Here is a 22250-nt window from a genome sequence, read left to right as displayed (position 1 = left end):
TTAAGTAGCACATACATATTTGAGGAGGTAATAAATTTCCATTAAGTCAGAGTTAAAAATTCAAGTTTTAAAAGGAGTTGAGTCATATAATACCTTCACCCTATGGTTCCTTTCAAATAAACATCTTCACCATATCCAGCAACTTCAGTTTAGACATATTAGACATATGGAGAAGAAAATGGCAACCCACTCCAGTATTCTTGCCTGGAGAATCCCAGAGACAGAGGAGCCTAGTGGACTGCCATCTATGGGGTCGCACAGAGTCAGACACGACTGAAGCGACTTAGCAGCAGTAGCAGCAGGACTGAATAAATTAAGGACTATAAGATCAATTCTAAATTACTCAATAAAAACTTCTTGCTGTAATACTCGATTAATGACACTTCATTAAACAGATTAAAAATATACAATCAATTTAGCATATTTCCAAGTAGCCTTTTTTTTTTCCTTTCCAGGAATTTTAAAAAGAATGTTAATATTACTTTATTTATATGTAGGAGAATTTTAGCTTCTTGTGTATTGAAACATTCAGTTCAGTCACTCAGTCGTGTACAACTCTTTGTGTCTCCATGGACTGCAGCATGTCAGGCTTCCCTCTCCATCACCAACTCCCAGAGCTTGCTCAAACTCCTGGCATCACCAACTTGATGGACATGAGTTTGAGCAAGCTCTGGGAGTTGATAATGGACAGGGAAGCCTGGTGTGGTGCAGTCTATGGGGTTGTACTGGAAATCAAAATAACCTTAATATATGAACATACATATTATACATCTCAAATACATCTTTTGACCACAATAAACATATAGTAGGATAAAATAAGATCTGCTATGATACATCTATATCATTCTACCATAACTTGCATTTAAAGAACACAAATTAACAGCTAAACTTTACAAAGAAACCACCAGGTAAGTAAGAGTCTACTGTCCAAATCCTAAACCAACATTTTACAACATCATTTTGCTTGCTTCAGCTTATTAAAGAAAAGGAAATAAATTATTTCCATGAGAAAATAAGAAGCATATTTACTGTGGTTGCATAAGTCAGCCCAAGACAACCAATACATCTCAAGCAATATGAAACTAGTAATCTGTTTGCTATGTTTCTTAAAGTCCCTGAATAGTCCTTGAAGACAACATAGTGAGTTCATGCATTTTTAGGCATTGTATAAGCTGTGGAAAATGCAAACTTTCAAAACTCATAAACTATATAAACTACTCATAAAAAAAAAAAAAACCCTAAGAAACAATTAAATCCTAAGCCTGCATCAGCTACAGCTCTGATACAGCAGAAATCACAACATTCTTGCTTCTCATTATATCCCTGGTACTTATATTAGAACCTGACATATAACAGGCACTCTGCTTGGCTGGATCTGTATTCTGACTCTACCACTAGCTGTGAGATCCTAGAAAACTTACCCTGACTCTGTCTCTCCATCTGTAAATAAAAATGAGGTAGAATTGAACTTTTAATGTTTAACTAGTGTAGATGTTATTAGGCTGAGACTTCCTAATTAAAAAAAAAATTTTGTCTAATCTCAACATTATGTTTATTCTTCTACAAGTTATAGAGATATTGTTTGGCAATAATTCATAATACAAGCAGAAATACAGACCTATAATAGTTGTTTACCAACTTTTACACCACTCAATATTATCACGTACATTTAGGTGAATGCTCTCTTTTATTTACCTCATTAAGTGTGCGAGAAAAAGGTTCCTAAGTATGAAGCATGGAGACACAGTTTATACAAATGCGAATGTAAACAATGGGTTTAAAGCAATCATATGGTACTCCAGCGCTTATGGAATAACCCATCATCTGCTCACCACACAAGTTCCTCACAAGAAGAAAATGTCTAGAAGTTACTGTGTCAATCAGCATACCGGAAAATAAAATGATAATGATATATTACTCAATGAAAGGAAAACTGAGCACATGTGCATGTATCCAGTAAAGATTTCCAAGACTAATCAAAGTACATAATCTTCTCTGGGCAGCAAAATCATTCCCTCTTCAAGACTTGTGGAATCTAGTGCTCTCAGCGCGAGCCTAAGAATACTATAGCAAAGAGAAGATATTAAAGTGAAGAACAGTAAATAAATATGTGAAAAATTATAACTGCTACATAGAAATCTCTTTCTAGACAAGTGAATTCATAAGCAAGCACAGTTGTCCATGTATTTGAGCTTTGTTAAGAACAGCGACCTATATAGAAATGCATTTTTAAAGCCCTTTGTTCTTTCATTATTTTCATATTGACATTTTTTCAAATATGGTTTTTCACAATTTCTGGTATCATTTTAATAATACATCTAATCATGGATATCAATGCATAGTAAAGATATAGTTATTATAGTAGCATTGATTTGCTGACTGCCGTTAGTCAGTCACAAAGCTGTGTCTGACTATTTGCAGCCCCACTGGCCGCAGGATGCCAGATTTCCATCGTTCATTATCTCCTGGACTTTGCTTAAATTAATGTCCATTTCATTAGTGATGCTATCTAACCATCTCATTCTCTGCCTCCCACTTCTCCTTTTGCCTTCAAACTTCCCCAGCATCAGAGTCTTTTCCAATGAGTGGGCTCTTCGCATCAGGTGGCCAAAGTACTAGAGCTTCAGCATCAGTCCTTCCAATGAATATTCAGGGGTGATTTCCTTTAGGATTGCCTGGTTTGATATCCTTGCTGCCCAAGGGACTCTCTAGAATCTTCTCCACTACTACAATCTGAAAGCATCAGTTCTTCGGTGCTCAGCCTTCATCATGGTCCAACTCTCACATCTGCACATGACTACTGGAAAGATCATAGCTTTGACTATACAAACCTTTGTCGACAAAGTGATGTCTCTGCTTTTTAACACAATATCCAGGTTTGTCATAGTTTTTCTTCCAAGGAGCAAGTGTCTCTTAATTTCATAGCTGCAGTCAATTACCATCAGCACTGATTTTGCAGCCAAAGAAAATAAAATCTGTCACTGTTTCCTCTTTTTCCCCTTCTATTTGCATAAAGTTATGGAATCAGATGCCATGATCTTAGTTTTTTGGATTCTGAGTTTTAAGCCAGCTTTTTCACTCCTTTCTTACCCTCATCAAGAGGTTTTTTAGTTCCTCTTCATTTTCTGTCATTAGATTTATGTAAACTAGCATACTTGTAATTATAAATAAAAGTTCAGCCAGCTGAAACAGATGAAAGCTGCTGCTGCTGCTGCTAAGTTGCTTCAGTTGTGTCTGACTCTATGCGACCCCATAGACGGCAGCCCACCAGGCTCCTTCATCCATGGGATTTTCCAGGCAAGAGTACTGGAGTGGGGTGCCATTGCCTTCTCCAAGATGAAAGCTATGATTATAAAAATTTAACAGGGACATCCTGGATGGTCCAGTGGGTAAGAATCCTCCTGTCAATGCAGGGAACACGGGTTTGATCACTGGTCCTGGAAGATCTCACATGCTGCAGAGCAACTAAGTCCATGCAACATGACTCCTGAGCCTGAGTGACCTGGAGCCTGTGTCCTGCACTGCATGAGAAGCCTGTGCACCACAATGAAGAGCAGCCCAGCTCGCTGCAAGCAGAGAGAGCCCGTGTGCAACAACGAAGACCGGTGTAGCCCACCACCACAAAAGCTACAACAACGAAGACCGGTGTAGCCCCCACCCCAAAAGTTACAACAATGGAGACCCGATGTAGCCCCCACCCCAAAAGTTACAACAACGAAGACCCGATGTAGTCCCACACCCCAAAAGTTACAACGAAGACCGGTGTAGCCCACCACCACAAAAGCTACAACAACGAAGACCCGATGTAGCCCCCATCCCAAAAGCTACAACAATGAAGACCGATGTAGCCCACCACCGCAAAAGCTACAACAACAAAGACTGGTGTAGCCCCCACCCCAAAAGCTACAACAACGAAGACCCGATGTAGCCCCCACCCCAAAAGTTACAACAACGAAGACCGGTGTAGCCCACCACCACAAAAGCTACAACAACGAAGACCCGATGTAGCCCCAACACCAAAAGTTACAACAACGAAGACCCGATGTAGCCCACCACCGCAAAAGCTACAACAAAGGAGACCAGTGTAGCCCCCACCGCAAAAGGTACAACAACAGAGGCCGGTGTAGCCCCTACCCCAAAAGCTACAACAACAAAGGCCGGTGTAGCCCCCACCCCAAAAGCTGCAACAATGGAGACTGGTGTAGCCCTCACCCCAAAAGCTACAACAATGAAGACCGGTGTAGTCCCCACTCCAAAAGCTACAACAACGAAGACCCGATGTAGCCCCCATCCCAAAAGTTACAACAACTAAGACCCGATGTACCCCCTACCCCAAAAGCTACAACAACGAAGACCCGATGTAGCCCCCACCCCAAAAGCTACAACAATGAAGACCGATATAGCCCACCACCGCAAAAGCTACAACAACAAAGACCGGTGTAGCCCCCACCTCAAAAGCTACAACAACGAAGACCCGATGTAGCCCCCACCCCAAAAGCTACAACAACGAAGACCGGTGTAGCCCCAACCCCAAAAGTTACAACAACGAAGACCCGATGTAGCCCCCACCACAAAGCTACAACAACGAAGACCTGATGTAGCCCCCACCCCAAAAGCTACAACAATGAAACAGGTGTAGCCCCCACCCCAAAAGATACAACAACAAAGACCTGTGTAGCCCCCACCCCAAAAGCTACAACAACGAAGACCCGATGTAGCCCCCACCCCAAAAGCTACAACAACGAAGACCGGTGTAGCCCCCACCCCAAAAGTTACAACAATGAAGACCTGATGTAGCCCCCACCACAAAGCTACAACAATGAAACAGGTGTAGCCCCCACCCCAAAAGCTACAACAATGAAGACTGGTGTAGCCCACCACCACAAAAGCTACAACAACGAAGACCGGTGTAGCCCACCACCGCAAAAGCTACAACAACGAAGACCGGTATAGCCCAGCACCGAAAAAGCTACAACAACGAAGACCTGATGTAGCCCCCACCCCAAAAGCTACAACAACGAAGACCCGATGTAGCCCCCACCCCAAAAGCTACAACAATGAAGACCCAATATAGTCCCCCACTCCAAAAGTTACAACAACGAAGACCCGATGTAGCCCCCCACCCCAAAGTTAACAAATAGTATCATTCTTTGGGAAAAGATAGCTGAACTTTATTAAGAAAAGAGAAAACCACCATTGCTGTCTCTAATGGTAGTGGGAAATAGATTATATATTTAAGAAAAATAATTTTTCTTGCAGGAAAACTAAGTATGTGTTGAGGATTTTTATTCATTTCTTTTAGTAGCTTTTATTAGGATTCCTATTTAACAACCAATGAATATTACAAGTAGAACCAAGAAATAAATCAGTACAAATATAGATTCTTTGGGGAATATCCAGCTGTCTTTTATATGATTATACAGGTAAGTAGATAAGGATAGAGTAACTTATATTGGAGAATAAGAAAAAAAAAAAGTGTTTGAAAGCTGTAGCAGTAATGTTCTACGTCTAGCCATTCTTGAGCTTGCTGAGATCGATCATATCACACTTTCAAAAACACATTTGATTCTTTCTGCATGTAATTTAAGCGATTATTTTCTTTAGTTATAAACTGTTGGACGTATTATGTGGATATATACATATGTATAAATATATAAATTATTTGGTAAATCATCCTAACAAATCTTTTCAAAATTACTTCTCTCTTGAAATTTTAGCATTACTAAGCTGAAGAAGTTACTTTTAAAATAAAACAAATTCAGTGAATTGAGCATTTCAAGGTCTTGACACAAGATCTTTGACAGCACCACATTTGCCCTCTTTAAGTTGCCATGTAGTTTTCGAGAGGGCGATGTGTCGTACTATGCTGCAGGATGTCTTAGAGCTGCCTTCCTGAGAATTATTTCGCTAGAGACCTCATTTAATAAAGCGACATAACAACAACAAAACAGAGATGAAAACCACACATGAATAATGAGAGTAAGTCAAATATAAAAGCCCTGTGAAATTTAGTCCTCTATAGTGTTACTTTTTTGCTGCTATTGCAACACAGGTTCTGGACAACTGATAAAACTCTGGATACCACACCACAGTGGCCATTTGTTGGCACTTGGTTTATGAGAAAGTAACAGTTGATTATAAGGAAAAGATTGAAAAAATTTGTAGCATACACATTCCCCCCCCCCCCCTTTTTTCTTAAAGATGTCATTCTTTCCAGCTCTCTTGTAGGGTCTGTCAGCAAAATCCTGAAGCAAATTCTTTTCAAGTCAATAAAGGAAACTCTTGATTCTGACCTTATCTCGTGACAAGAATTTTAACATTATAACAACTCAGCCTGGGAAAAATAATGTCATTCAGGATGACACAGATTCTCCTTGACCAAAGGAGACACCCTTCTGAATCCTCTTTTTGAGGAGGCCTCATCTCTAGGCCTTCTCTTAGGCCTGCCTAGCCCAGCTGTAAAGAATTCTGCTAAGTTAATTAAGTGAGAATCTCCTCATCCTCGCTATCTGATCATACTGGCTTGTCTTCCACAATAATTCTGTTAAGTTGGTTTACCAAGAATCCTCTTACCCTTGAGGTCTCAGTAATTTGCCATCCACTGAACACCCCTTGCTGCTTCTGCTGTAATTGGTCTCCCCTCCTTCCATAGTCACAACACTGATCTCAGTAGTCCTGAATAAAGTCTTCCTATCTATCTTCAAAAGCACAGAAAAATCTTATTTTCTTTAGCAAAGACACAGGACTTTCAAGAAGAAATTAATCCATCAGTCTATTCATTTCTCAGGATCTGCCCAACTTTTGTCTTTAGGGTAAAGTATAATACTATTTTATCTGTAGATGCAAGAGTTCAGACAGATAACAAGGAGTTAGGAGTAGTGTGAAAATAAGGAAACAAACAAAAAAGGAAGTGGAATGGTGCAGTAAAATCAGAAGACAGATGGGATAAGAACTGTATATAAACATGGCTTTTTGTTAACTTTTCAGGGTATCTCTAGAAAAACATGCCCCATAAGACCAATAGAGGATCAGAAACATAAATGTCTGAAAGGTTAATAGAAATGAGAGAAAATTTAGAGTGGAATACTACTCAGCCATAAAAAGAAAGAAATAATGCCATTTGAAACAACATGGATGGATCTAGTGGTTATTATACTAAGTGAAGTAAGTCAGACAGAGAGAGAAAAATATCATATGATATCACTTATATGTGGAATCTAAAATATGACACAAATGAATTTACCTACAAACAGAAATAGACTCACAGATGCACAGAACAGGCTTATGGTCGCCAAGGCAGAGTGGGTGGGGGAGGGGTGGACTGGGAGTTTGGGATTAGCAGATGCAAACTAATGACTGTATATAGAACAGATAAACAACAAGGCACTCCTGGGAACTATATTCAGCATCCTGTGATAAACCATAACAGAAGAGAATATAAAAAGAGAATGCATATAGGTACATGTCTGTGTGTATATACATATATATATATATATGTATACATATATATATATATGAATTGTTTTTCTGTACAGCAGAAATTAATACAACACTGAAAATCAACTATACTGCAATAAAAAAAAAAAAAAAAAAAAAAGACTTGGGGAAGACCAGCTGCAGAAATAACCAAAGGGAATTATGAAGAATGTAGTAACTGGGGGTGCGAGGTCACATCCTTCTGATGGTGGCAGCTACCAGTCCACCCTAGCTGATATTTCCAGGAAGGAACACGGGCCAGTGTGGTTACCTTAGCTGAGTTAAAAGCAAAGCAAATCCTGAATCTAGTTTCTCTTGAGGAGAAGAGACTAAATGTAATTTTAGTGTGTGGTCCCACAGTTCAAACACTTACAGCTATATATCCATGCAAAGGATACCCCCACAAAGAAATATGAGTAAAAATAAACATGCTTGGAATCAGAGAACATAATTAAGTGGAATTCCCCAAAGGTTTTGATGTTCTTCAACCTCAAAGTACTCAAGCTGATTTTCTTTAGAACCAATCGCCACATAAGTTTCTGCTCATGCCTTACATCCCCTCAGCCTTTTCTGGTTGTGAATCTTAAACACACACACACCACATACACATATTTTCAAAAAAGTGCTCAAAAAAATGATTGCATGTGGATTGTGTTGAATAACAATACCCCAAGGATGGAAAAACTTTAAATGCAGCTTAGTTCAGCCCAAATACCTGACCCCACTCTAGGCGCAACTAGCCCACACCAATAGCTAGTAAACAAGTGGATTGTACTCAGCATACTTGTCTTCCAACCATGAAGAATTATACAAGATGATAAACAAAAGCAGTAACCACAACAGAAAATCATTTTTTTCTGGTTTATCTAACATTTCGAAACAGAAGGATAACAAAAAGTAACAACAATGCAAGCAGAAAGAAATGAATGCACCAAAAACTCAACTTTGTAACTTGTTAGAACAAAAGCAACATCCAAATAATTTGGAAAGATCTACAGTAGAAAGAGGTTTGAAGACAGATAGGGATGTGGTGGAACTAAAACTGATCCTGGCATCACTGAAGCTCTCAGGATAGAGGGCATTTATCTTGCTAAAATTAGACATGAAGAATTAGAAATTTGATTTCTCTGGCTGTGTGCATAAATGTACATAAGATCAATCGGATTAAGCCTATTCATGAACTGAGGTAGAATTTAGGTCTGTTGATTTAAATGGGTATGTGTGAATAACCAACTGTTTTTGTTTCAGTGATATCTCTGGGCCCTTTTAAGAAAACCATGTAAAGTGTAGGGTTTGGGAAACTAATGGCAATTTCTCTCTTGATGGAAACGTATTTATTCTGGGTTTGTCAGCTTACTTCATTTTAAAAATCTTTTTTATTAAAAAAAATTTTTTGGCCACTCTGAGCAGCATGTGGGATCTTATTAGCTCCCTGATGAGGGATGGAACCCAAGCCGTCTACAATGGAAGTACAGTCTTAACCACTGGACCATCAGAGAAGTCCGTTAACTTACTCCATTTCTGTCTATAAAATATATAGATATATTTGTAACTGAAATGACTAGCCAGAGTGGGAAATACATTTGCAATATTAAAACACATTTTACTCATAAAGTCAAACTGCTGATTCTAGGATCCATATATTATTAATGCCTAAAAGTCAAGAGACACATGGTATGTGATTTTCCCACATCACAGAACCTTGTGGAAAGTTTTGGAAAAGGCCATATGGTTTTTCCTCTATTTACAAGCAGAAATGTGGTTTAACTGCTTCCCAGACACATTATTATTAACTCTGTCATTTTTTTTCCCTAAGGAGACGGCAATCTCAGTAATTTTCCCCCACCAAAATCCCCTATATGGTCAAATCTGAATCTGTCCTGTCCTGCTTAACTTAATTTCATGGTCTCTTGTTCTAATTAGGGTTGAGGAATATCTTTCCACTAGAAAACAACTATAACTCAGAATATCTTCTGTCTCTTCTACCAGACAGTAATTCTTCCATGAGAGTTAATTTTTAACCTTTCTTCCCCAGATTCTAGTCTCCGTGGTTATTTCTACTGCTTGGCCATCTCTCCCTTCCCTACCCCACTACCATATTTACCATTAAAGGGTAGTCCAAACTGAAAGTAACAGATTGCAGAATCTATGTACTAGCTCAAAACACAGCTCCACTCTCTTACAGTAAGCTCATTTCTTTGAATCTCATTTCTCATTTGATCTTTTGACATATAATCATTGCTAAAGAGCCCAAATGGATAACATCACTTTGATTTTATAGAAACACTCTGAAATAATTTATGTTCTAAGTGCCCAGGAAAGGTATAATGGATACACGTAATTTTCTATTGGACAGTCCAATCCTTGGAACACATTCCCCTTTAAATCATACATAGTGAATGCACATTGGAAACAATTTATAAAATATTACACATATTGGAAATATAAAGGATGAATAAAACAATTATTGTAAAAGTCAGAGAACTGAATCAAAGCTAGAAGTAATCTACCAGTGATTTCAGAACTTTATTTAGAATTATCACAAAATGACAAAGGGCTTAATGTCAGCATCTCTACTGGCTTTTTTTTTTAAATCATGTATAAATAGTATAAGCCTATATCAAATGTTATCTACTGCATGGCCCAGAATATCCAGCTTCCCACAGCCCTCTGACTTTATATTCTATCCCTTTTCCCACAGGATCAACAGAGAGTCAAAACAATACAACAGTAGTAAGTCAAAACTTACTACCTAAGTTGGAGAAGACTCTTGAGAGTCCCTTGGACTGCAAGGAGATCCAACCAGTCCATCCTAAAGGAGATCAGTCCTGGGTGTTCATTGGAAGGACTGATGCTGAAGCTGAAACTCCAGTACTTTGGCCACTCATGCGAAGAGTTGACTCATTGGAAAAGACTCTGATGCTGGGAGGGATTGGGGGCAGGAGGAGAAGGGGACGACAGAGGATGAGATGGCTGGATGGCATCACCGACTTGATGGACATGAGTTCGAGTGAACTCCGGGAGTTGGTGATGGACAGGGAGGCCTGGCATGCTGCGATTCATGGGGTCGCAAAGAGTCGGACACAACTGAGCGACTGAACTAAACTGAACTGAACTGAAGCTCCCTCTATTTCTAATGTTTCCCCCTTTGCATAGTCTACTTTTTCTTCTTCAGTCTCTGGGGAGGAAATACTCCTTTAGGATCTTCAATACTTTCTTTGTTCTCCCCTCTACTTGGACACATTTAAAATCTCAAATGGGGAGGGAGGTGGGAGGAGGGTTCAGGATGGGGAACACATGTACACCTGTGGCAGATTCATGTCAATGTATAGCAAAACCAATACAATATTGTAGGGTAATTAGCCTCCAATTAAAACAAATATATATTAAAAAAATAAACACTTTCACACATGCATATTCCCTTGAAAACACATTTTTAACATTTAATAAGCACACACTTAATATTTCTTTGGTATTGCATCTTCATTTACTTCCACACTTATTTACAGATTAAATCTAAATGCTCTGCTCCCAAGTCTCCATTTTCTTAACATTAAAAAACTTCTGCTCATGTCACTGAACTCATGAATGTAACCAATGTCATCTTTTCCCCTGAAATCAAAGGACTTTCTCAGTCCTTGTTTTCCTTTATTGTTTAGCGTTAGTGGAGACTGTTCTCCAAAATTGATATCTATGGTGATATCTTTCTCTTCCTCAATGACGTTATCCTCCTCTTTGGTACTATCTCATTTCTGCAAATGACTCCCACATCTCTACGCCTAATGGTGGTCTTCCCACCAAGCACTTGATCAGAATATCCCATAGAAAATCAGAACATCCCATAGAAAATCAGAACATCCCACTTCTCTCTTGAAATCTGCTTGGTCGAAACTTAACACTTCCTTCTTGAAATAACTCTTCTGTCCTATTTCTGTTTTTTGTTTTTTTTTTTAAACCAAGTTACCGAAGTTCAAAAATTTGGAATGCTCGTTGAGTCAATTTTCCTACTTATATCCTATTAAATAATCTACTTGCTTTCTCTGAATGTTCTTTTCCATTCCACTGTGTTTCTGTACTTTAGGATCTATTATGTCTGTGCCTATCCTATTCAAAGGACCTTTTATTTGGTTTTCTCAAAGCTGTATCTCTACTTTGCCAGTGCAACTCACATTCTTCATCATATCAGATAAATGTGATCATTTTCATTATGTCATCCTACTTAACACAATTCTGGAATATAAACTCCTCATTCTCAGTAAGGTATTTAATGCCTTTCACTTGGTTTTATATTATTTTTCAGTTCTATCTTCTCCTACTCTTCCTCTCTGCCCTGCCACCACTGGCAATATTAACCACAGTTGCTTATTGTTCCTTTGGCAAAGCTTATGCTTTCTGAAACTGAAACTTCTAGCTAGCATTTTGAAGTGATGGACAATGGCTTTCTGCTTGCTTATATAGGAAGCATTTGACAGAGAAGGGTGTCAATACTATCATACGCATCTGGTAAAACCTGAATTTTGGGTCATTTTGTCTCTGTGGCTTATACAAAAGGTGTCTGTTGAGTACTCATGGAGAAAAATCACAGACTGCCCTGGTGAGTGTACTAGGGCTTCACAGTCTCTGCAGGAGTCCCTGCAGGAGTTGTCAGGTCTGCAGAGCAATTTCTTCATTCCCCATACAGGCCATTTTAACACATTTTTACTTTCTTTCTTTAAACTTAAGAAACAAAGTATTCTCCACAGATGGTTTTCCTACTTCCTGAGAAAACAGAAGCCATCAAAAGGAGATCCCTTAAATTTCTGTTACTTGACTCATTAGTTATCTCTTCTGTATCATTTGTTCTTTCTTTTGCTTCTGTTTCAGTGGATGAGATGTCCATCATTATGTCTCAGCTTGATTCTCCAGAGTGCTTTGAATCTCTTTCTCTCCTTCCCGCTGATTAACTGTTTTGTCTTTTAATCTTTTTTTTTCCCCTTTCTCTTAATTCTGATTCTTTCTTATCTTGCTTAACTTCTACTATCTCACCTTAGTTCAGTTCAGTTGCTCAGTCGTGTTCGACTGTTTGTGACCCCATGCACTGCAGCATGCCAGGCTTCCATCACCAACTCCTAGAGCTTGCTCAAACTCATGCCCATCGAGTTGGTGATGCCATCCAACCATCTCATCCTCTGAAGTCCCCTTCTCCTGCCTTCAATCAGAGAGTTTTCCAATGTGCTTAACATTTGTTGGATACTGCCTTTTCTTGGCTTCTGTGACAGTTATTCAGAGTACCTCTTAACTCTTTCATCTCAAACTCGTTTGCTGTCTCTTCTCCCTCTCTGAATGAGAACCCTTTCCCTCTTTTAATGTATTCTTTTCTTTTTAAGCTTGTATCAGTTTTAGGACATTCTTTATCATCTGTATGTTGATGACTTTCATTTTTCCACATGAGACTTGCCTCTCGGCTTCAGCCTCACACTCCCACCCAGTTACTGGGCAGCTCCACTTGGATACCATAGACTCTTCAAGATCTACATGTCTGCAGCTGTATTCTTCTCTCTTGCCCTCATATCTTCATTTTCTCTACTCAGGAATCAATGACTGTTTCCACTCTCCTAGCTTGGATAAAGCCAGAAATTTGGGTGACTGCACCCTTAGTCTGACATCCAGTCAGTCACCAGGTCCTGTCAGTGTTATCTCCTACAAAGCAGCCACGTCTCTCATCCTACTGCTGCTTCCTTATTGCAAGTGGCCATGGTTTTTCTAGATTGTTATGGTATTTTCTCCCTTGGTGTTCTTTCCTCCCATGTTTCTAAGCCTTCTTTTTCTACTCTCCAGCCAACTATGTATTATAAGATGAAAAGTCTAATCATGTTATCCCATTCATTCAGGGAAAAGTTCAAAATGCTCACTATTTCTTACATGATTGCTATGATCTCACTTCTGCTGACTTCTTCAGCCTTATTTCTTTTCACTTACTTCCCTTCCTCCTAGATCTACCATTTCATTTGAAATGGCTTCCTTCCCATCTCCAGGGTTTTTTCTTAAATATGCAGATACTTTTACATAGGAAAAAATGCTGACTCTGGAAACATTACTGATATGCTGCATGTGGAAACACTTCTGCGTTAGTTTGGTTTGAACTCTGATTCTAAATGGAGAGGACAAGTTTGTATTTACAGTGATATTTTTTCAGAAAGTGACCTAGTTATGTTAATTATTATGTACGGTTGGCTTACAGAACTCAAAAGAGAATTTCCTTAAGAGAAGTATTCCAGGTGGAGGTTGCTAATGTGAACTCATACTTCTTATGAGCATTTCTATCATGAGAAGTATATATAAAACACTGCTCACGGAAAGTGATAATAAAAATGCTGACATAAATTTCCTTTAGACTACAGAAAATAGGTGAGTGAGTTCTTGATGATAAAAACTTGAAACAGCATATTGAATAGAGGCTTTTAAAAATCGTGTATCATTAAGATTATTGTCAGCAATAATGATGATAATGTTAATTATAGTGAACAGTAATAATAGTAATAATAATATTAGCAAGACATATTTTTCCTGTGTGCCAAGTACTGTTTTGAAGTGCTTTTTAAATTTGTTAGCATTCTGTTTCATTTTTTCAGGAGCATCAAAATGACATGTTCTTTAAAAATGTTGTCTTCATAACATAAACAGATGGAGAGATGTTCCATGTTCCTGGGTAGAAAGAATCAATACTCTGAAAGTGACTGTATGACCAAATGCAGTCTACAAATTCAATGTGATCCCTATCAAATTACCAATGGCATTTTTCACAGAACTAGAACAAAAAATTTCACAATTCATATGGAAACAGAAAAGACCACAAACAGCCAAAGCAGTCTTGTAAAAGAAGGATGGAGCTGGAAGAATCAACCTTCCTGACTTCAGATTATACTACAAAGCTGCAGTCATCAAGACAGTATGGTACTGGCACAAAAACAGAAATATAGACCAATGGAACAAGGTAGAAAGCCCAGAAATAAACCCATGCACCAATGGGTACCTTATTTTTGGCAGAGGAGGCAAGAACATATAACGGGGCAAAAACAGTCTCTTCAATAATTGGTGCTGGGAAAACTGGACAGCTACATGTAAAAGAATGAAATTGGAACACTCCCTAACACCATACACAAAGGTAAACTCAAAATGGATTAAAGACCTAAATGTAAGACCAGAAACTATAAAACTCTTAAAGGAAAACATAGGCAGAACACTCGATGATGTAAAGCAAGATCCTCTATGACCCACCTCCTAGAGTAATGGAAATAAAAACATAAGTAAACAAATGGGACCTAACTTAAAAGCTTTTGCACAGCAAAGGAAACTTTAAGCAAGGTGAAAAGACAACCCTCAGAATGGGAGAAAATAATAGCAAATGAAATGACTGACAAAGGATTAATTTCCAAAATATACAAGTAGCTCATACAGGTCAATACCAGAAAAACAAACAACCCAATCAAAAAGTGGGAAAAGGACCTAAACAGACTTTTCTCCAAAGAAGACATACAGATGGCTGACAAACACATGAAAAGATGCTCAACATCTCTCATTATTGGAGAAATGCAAATCAAAACTACAATGAGATATTATCTCACACTCGTCAGAATGGCCATCATCAAAAAGTCTACAAAGAATAAATGCTGGAGAGGGTGTAGAGAAAAGGGAACCCTCTTGCACTGTTGGTGGGAATGGAAGATGATATGGAGATTCCTTAAAAAACTAGAAATAAAACCACCATATGACCCAGCAGTCCCACTCCTAGGCATATACCCTGAGGAAACCAAAACTACAAAAGACACATGTATCCAATTGTTCACTGCAGCACTATTTACAATAGCTAGAACATCAAAACAACCTAGATGTCCTTTGACAGATGAATGCATAAAGAAGTTGTGGTATGTATACACAATGGGCTATTACTCAGCCATAAAAAGGAACACTTTTGAGTCCATTCTAATGAGGTGGATGAACCTAGAGCCTATTACACAGAGTGAAGTAAGTCAGAAAGAGAAAGAGAAATATTGTAAACATATGTGCAGAATCTAGAAAGATGGTACCGAAGAATTTATTTGCAGGGCAGCGATGGAGAAACAGGCATAGAAAACAGACTTATGGACATGAGGAGAGTAGAAGAGAGGGTGAGATGTACGGAGAGAGTGCCATGGAAACTTAGGTTACCGTATGTAAAATATACAGCCAACGGGAATTTGCTGTATGTCTCAGGAAATTCAAACAGGGGCTCTGTAACAATCTAGAGGGGTGGGATGGGGAGGGAGATGGGAGGGAGGTTCAAGAGGGAGGGAAAATATGTATACCTATGGCTGATTCATGTTGATGTTTGACAGAAAACAAAATTTTATAAAGCAATTATCCTTCAATTAAAAAATAAATTAAAAAAAAGAAAAAAGTGTCTTCAGGAATACTTATAAATTCAAATATGGTTTCAGATATTTCTAAAAAATTATGACCCTTCTAGGTAGAATAGAGTTAGTTGCCTACTTTTTGCAAACATAATGAAAATCTGTTACCTGTCTGTATTAAAGTCAAAAAGTCAGGGTAGCATACTATCTATTAGTATAACCTCACCAGTTCTTTCAGTAAAGGTTTTACTTATTCTGTAGCTAAAAGATTTAGTGGTTTTTAGATATAATATTTACTGAGCACCTTTGTATGATGTCTCATTTGAGGTAACAATCTGTGAAATACGTGGGCAGACGATGTTATTCATATTTTCTGCAGTAGTGAGGAAGCACATATGGAGAAGTTTAAGTAATTTTAATTTGTTCAAAGAAATGCAGCTACTAAACGGTAGAGCTGGAAAAGAATCTGTTTTTAGAGTTCTGAGGTAATGTTCTTAAGTAAAACTTAAAGCTCTGTATAAGAAATTGGTAGCTGTTATTTTTAGACAAGCTGGATATCTAGAAAAATAATATTCATGTTAAATGTCTTAACATTAAAAGGATTTAAAATTTCAGAATATTTAAAAATCAGTGATGGTTAACTTACTCACCCTAAAGTCCCCTTTGGTTTGGGTTGATCTTTTTCAAAAGAGTATTCAGTTTGGTTTTTTGTCTGTAAGTGGAGAGCACACTTAATTCTGTATGATCCACACTTCCTGGAGGGCTACAATAGGATGGATAATTCCAGAACAGTGAATTATCTAATGATCACTTGTTATTTATACACCTTTTAAAGGTTTTCTGGAACACTTGAATATGGATATGTGTAGAATTCTGCATATTAATAAATCTTCAGATTGCAAAGGATTACTGTAAGGAGGACTATTGTTACTCTCTCTAATTGGTTTGCTGTCAGACTTCAGGGTCCTAAGTGTTGTATTTCAATTGAGATAGCCTTAAATTCTCTATTATAGATCTGACTGGGATACAGATGAAAATGGTAATGATGTTTTCAAAGGAGGTGATTGAAGTGTCTGTCTTTTATTTATGTTTGGATAGCAAAATTAAGGAGAAGTGATAATGATTAAGAAATTACAATATTTTCAAAACCTGCTAGTGTTGTTAGTGTAGATACTGTCACCTGACCATTTGACCAAGATAGGGAGGAAATGGAATGCACAGCGCAGGAGAGAGGAAAGGAGCGCTTCACAACTGTGGTATCCTATAAGGATAAAATTAGCAGTTAAAAAGTTTTTTTCTATCCCATATAAGATACTGTTTCAGACACAGACCAGGTAATTCCCAAGAAGTTACAGAGTATTATTTGTGAAGATAAAGCTTCTTGTCCAATGGAAAGTTAAATGATCATTTGAAGAACAGTAAATGCAATAATATAAAATAGTGCCTTACTTGCTATTTTGAACAGCAAACAGTGAACACCATGAATTTAGAAAAGGTAGCAGTCACTGGCGGAGAAGGCAATGGCAACCCACTCCAGTACTCTTGCCTGGAAAATCCCATGGACGGAGGAGCCTGGTAGGCTGCAGTCCACAGGGTCGCTAAGAGTCAGGAATGACTGAGCAACTTTACTTTCCCTTTTCACTTTCATGCATTGGAGAAGGAAATGGCAACCCACTCCAGTGTTCTTGCCTGGAGAATCCCAGGGATGGAGGAGCCTGGTGGGCTGCCGTCTATGGGGTCGCACAGAGTCAGACATGACTGAAGTGACTTAGCAGCAGCAGCAGCATGCTTTCTGAGACTATATCCTTGTTAATACATATGCTTGTACCTGCCAGGTTTCCCCCTTTCCTGTTCATCCTCTTAAAAACTTCACCTATACATGTCCAATCATTTCAAGATTCTTCAGTTTGTCAACTGTGACTCAATGTCTTCTAGGACCAGTCCAACTGAAGGTAACTTTTTGCTTCTGTACACTTTTCCAGCACCTAGCTTCCACAACTCACAGAACCCTTATTAGGTAGCATCATTTACTGCCCTGAACTATAAGGATTTGAGTCCATGCATTCCCTCCCTCACTCTCCACCCACATTAGATAGTACATTTCTCAAAGTCAGGGTTAACTTTTCACAACTTGGAAATTCTACTGCACTTGGCATAGGGTTTTACACAATGTCGGAACTTAATTTAAAAATTAAGTTGAATGAATTCAGACCAAAAACAACTACATGCATAAAAATACAAAATATATATAAACATAATTCCTCATCATTAGAAATTACTCTCTTCAACTCTGAAATTGACTAAAAGCCAAACAGAACTGGGTGACTTTGTACTACATAAATTCCCCATTATTCATATTTTAAAGAAAATTTTAAAACCCATAAATTAATGCAGAATTTGGCTTACTTCCCACAGGAGGAACAAAACAGTTTCATTTTAATGTTCCCTCTGGTCCTTAAGAGTCAGCAGTTTTTGATGTGTGTAAGTGGGAGAGAAGACAGAAAAGCATTGTCTTTTTAAAGTACTCTCTACCAAAAGATCAATTTTATCTATAAAAATGAAAAACTGAAAGTGGAAAAACCTAAAAGGCCAATGTTGGTAGTTTTCCCACTATGAAAACATGTTTTCATATAATAAGTTTGATTTTAGAGCAATCACTTCCAACAAAATAAAAATTAGGTATCACTTTTGTAATAGATGTATTTCTTTAGTCCAGTAAATGCCTATCTATTAAATATCCCTGATGAAAAAATAATATCAGAATCTAACATTTAAAATTATAGGTACCTGCTAATTTAGACTTCCTCAGTACTCTTGCCTGGAAAAATCCCATGGACAGAGGAGCATGGTAGGTTTCTACAGTCCATGGGGTCGCAAAGAATTGGACACAACTGAGCGACTTCACTCACTCACTCACTCACTCATTATTTTAGCATTTGGATCACTGGAATTTTTTGAGTATTAATACTCCTGAAAGTCAATCAATAATTTTAAAACAAGTTGTATAGAAAAATAAGTCTTTTGTAGAAGAGAAAACATAAAACAATTCAGCATGGAACATCATGAAGAAATGGAATAGGTATTTTACTAAGAAGGAAATCCACCCCACAGATAATGAACAATCTTCTTATAACAAGTGGGTAGTACATGAGGGTTGTAATTAAAAATGTTACTTTGCATAGTTATGATCTGATACAAACACTCAGAAAATTCACAAAGTTCCCCACATACAGCTACAGATTGTTGTAGTTGAAACTAAACAGAAAAAAATGCTTTATGAAAAGTGAGAGTAAGATTAGATTACCATATAGACAAGGAAAATAGAAGAGACAGTGAAAGCACTTAAATAGGAAATGAGTTGAGGTATATTTACCAAGTTCTTGTATAAACAGGTAACTGAAATTTATTAAGTACAATCTAATCACACTAGGACCGCAGGGAGGTCTGGTGTGCTGCGATTCATGGGGTCACAAAGAGTTGGACACGACTGAGCGACTGAACTGAACTGAACAAAGAATGTTTCTACGGCAAAAGGAATAAACAGCTATGAGCAAGATAGATGTCAGATGGATGTTTTAATTTAGATCACATGCTAGATGTTAATAATTCAAGGCATGGGGCAGTTGTTTACATCGGTGTCTTCATTTCAGAATAGAAACCTGTATTATTGTCAAGGTCTGTATTTTATCAGTCTTGTCTTAGTGGCATCTTACTCGATTATGTACAGGAAACCAAATACAACTTGTACAATAGATTAGAGAAAGATCACATATGTTGATCCATAAACTGTAACATCATTTACTATTGCTAAATATAAACCTCATATCCTATCCAAGTCTATAAGCTACTTAATTTATTGTTACCAGATAAGGGAAATATTTGAATAAATGCATTTTTTTCAAAAGCAATTTGCAGCATGTTTATGAAGAAACTGTCTGGGATTTCACAAATGTAACTTTGAGTTAAATGTTGATTTTATGATTTGGCCAGTCATTTAAAATAAATAATCTCGTAAGTCAGGTTTAAATCATGTGGTGCCCCATTGTCTTTTTCATTTTTGAGGTATGGTCAGAGAGTTCAGAGAGCCCTTTTCTCACTAACCCAGTACAACATGCTGAAAACGCCCAACCACTTAACAAAAATAAAGTGACAGTCAAGGGACTGCTACTGGATGAATAAAGGTTGAACGTACTATCATTTAGTATGTATATTGAGAGCTTGGGGCTGGTGCACTGAGACGACCCAAAGGGGTGGTACGGGGAGGGAGGAGGGAGGGGGGTTCAGGATGGGGAACACGTGTATACCTGTGGTGGATTCGTGTTGATGTATGGCAAAACCAATACAATATTGTAAAGTAATTAACCTCCAAATAAAATAAATAAATTTATATTACAAAAAAGAGTATTATATCATTCTATTATTGATTCTATCAATCAATTCTATTAATCAAAGAAAAGAAGGAAGGAAGGATCAGAGGAAGGAAGGGAGGAAGTAAAAAAAAATCCTGATTCCTGTCTTCGGTGCACTTATAGCAATAAGTTGAAGGTCTCAAGTCCAATCCTTTTCTTAGCAATGTTACACCAAGACGCTCGACTTGGGCATATACAAAACTGTGCCTCCTGCATATGTATGTCCCCTGGCAACTCCTAATTCCCTTTTCCTGCTCCGTTTTTCTTCAAAGCACCTACTGCTGCCAGACATATATACTTTATTTATCTGCTTCTGCTCTGTCTCCTCACCTCTAGACTATAAACCCCTAAGAAGCACAGACTCTTCAGTGTTCACTGCTATGTATCCAGTGTCTGGCACTTAACAGGTGTTCTCTAAATATTTAATAAATAAATGAGGAGACCATTTTTTTGTTTGTTTTTCTAGACTTCTGGTGCATTTTCTAAGACACAATTGCATTTTTTTCCATCAAGCTTTGTTCTTAAACACACAGCAGCCTGGGCTACAATGTGATTCCACTTACTAGCTGTGATAATGGGTGAGTTATTCATTTCTCTGAACTTCAGCAGAACAAGGATCACAGAAGTATCTGTGGGTTGTTGCGAGAGATGAATGAGAGAATTCACATGATGTACTTAACTTGGTGCTTGACACATAGCAAGTGTTTAATATATTTTAGTGCTACCTGTTGTTACAACTATTAAATTATTTTCTTCTGTTGCAAACAGCTTACTGATTCTTAAATCACCTTAATGACACTGGGGACATTTCGATTCAAGAGCTAAGGTTACATGCAGCTGAGTCTCCTGAAAAAAGCTACTTCCTGTGTGTGCTGCTTTCAGGAAGCATTAATCCTTCTCTTGTTCCATACTGTATTTTAATTAATTTATTATGTTCAGTGTTCTCTGCTGAACTGTCTGGTTTTTTAGAGTATAAAATCTCTGTATTTTATCACAAAGCAGGCACTCTATAGATGTTTGTCCAGTGGATGAGTTACTGTAAAGAAATGATTCCATTACTTGTAGTCACATCAATCACATCACACGTGCACTATCATTACTTCTTGAAAATTACATTTCTCAATAGATGGTAGAGATCCAGAGAGCAGAGTGGAGGTTTTAGTGTTGGAGAGTGATGCAGAGCAGTGTGGATGGGAATAAAAGCAACGGCATTCAGTGATGTACTGCGAACAAAAAGTGCTCAGAAGATCAATACAAAACCAGTTCTTATGCTCTCATAAATGGTTACTCTATTTCAATAGTAATGATCTAATTTCCATCCATCTTACTTTACGGAAGTGTGACTACTCAGGGAGAAATTCTAATTAAAAAAATACTTGATAAAGTTGAAAGGAACAGTTATTTGAAATGAGGACTGTGGAATAGGGACATGGCACATCAAGGCTGTATATTGTCACCCTGTTTATTTAACTTATATGTAGAGTACATGATGAGAAATGCTGGGCTGAATGAAGCACAAGCTGGAATCAAGATTGCTAGGAAAAATATTAATAATCTTAGACATTCAGAGGACACCACCCTTATGGCAGAAAGAGGAACTAAAGAGCCTCTTGATGAATGTGAAAGCGGAGAGTGAAAAAGTTGGCTTAAAGCTCAACATTCAGAAAACTAAGATCATGGCATCTGGTCCCATCACTTCATAACAAACAGATGGGGAAACAGTGGCAGACTTTATTTTATGGGGCTCCAAAATCACTGCAGACAGTGACTGCAGCCATAAAATTAAAAGACACTTGCTCCTTGGAAGAAAAGCTATGACCAACCTAGACAGCATATTAAAAAGCAAAGACATCACTTTGCCAACAAAGGTCTGTCTAATCAAAGCTGTGGTTTTTCCAGTAGTCATGTATGGAAGTGACAGTTGGATTATAAAGAAAGCTGATCACTGAAGAATTGATGCTTTTGAACTGTGGTGTTGGAGAAGACTCTTGAGAGT

General features: G+C 37.9%; 1 protein-coding gene across 1 annotated transcript in view; it reads right to left on the bottom strand.

Annotated features, from left to right (window-relative positions):
* Nucleotides 1-22250, bottom strand: part of TMTC2 (transmembrane O-mannosyltransferase targeting cadherins 2) — a 422905-nt gene that overhangs the window by 41305 nt on the left and 359350 nt on the right. The gene's annotated exons all lie outside the window — the stretch shown is intronic.

Source organism: Capricornis sumatraensis, chromosome 4 (genome assembly GCF_032405125.1).
Source record: "Capricornis sumatraensis isolate serow.1 chromosome 4, serow.2, whole genome shotgun sequence".
In the NCBI taxonomy this organism is placed as follows: domain Eukaryota; kingdom Metazoa; phylum Chordata; class Mammalia; order Artiodactyla; family Bovidae; genus Capricornis; species Capricornis sumatraensis.
Note: the sequence above shows the minus strand (reverse complement) of the source record. Positions and strands in the feature narration are given on the sequence as shown.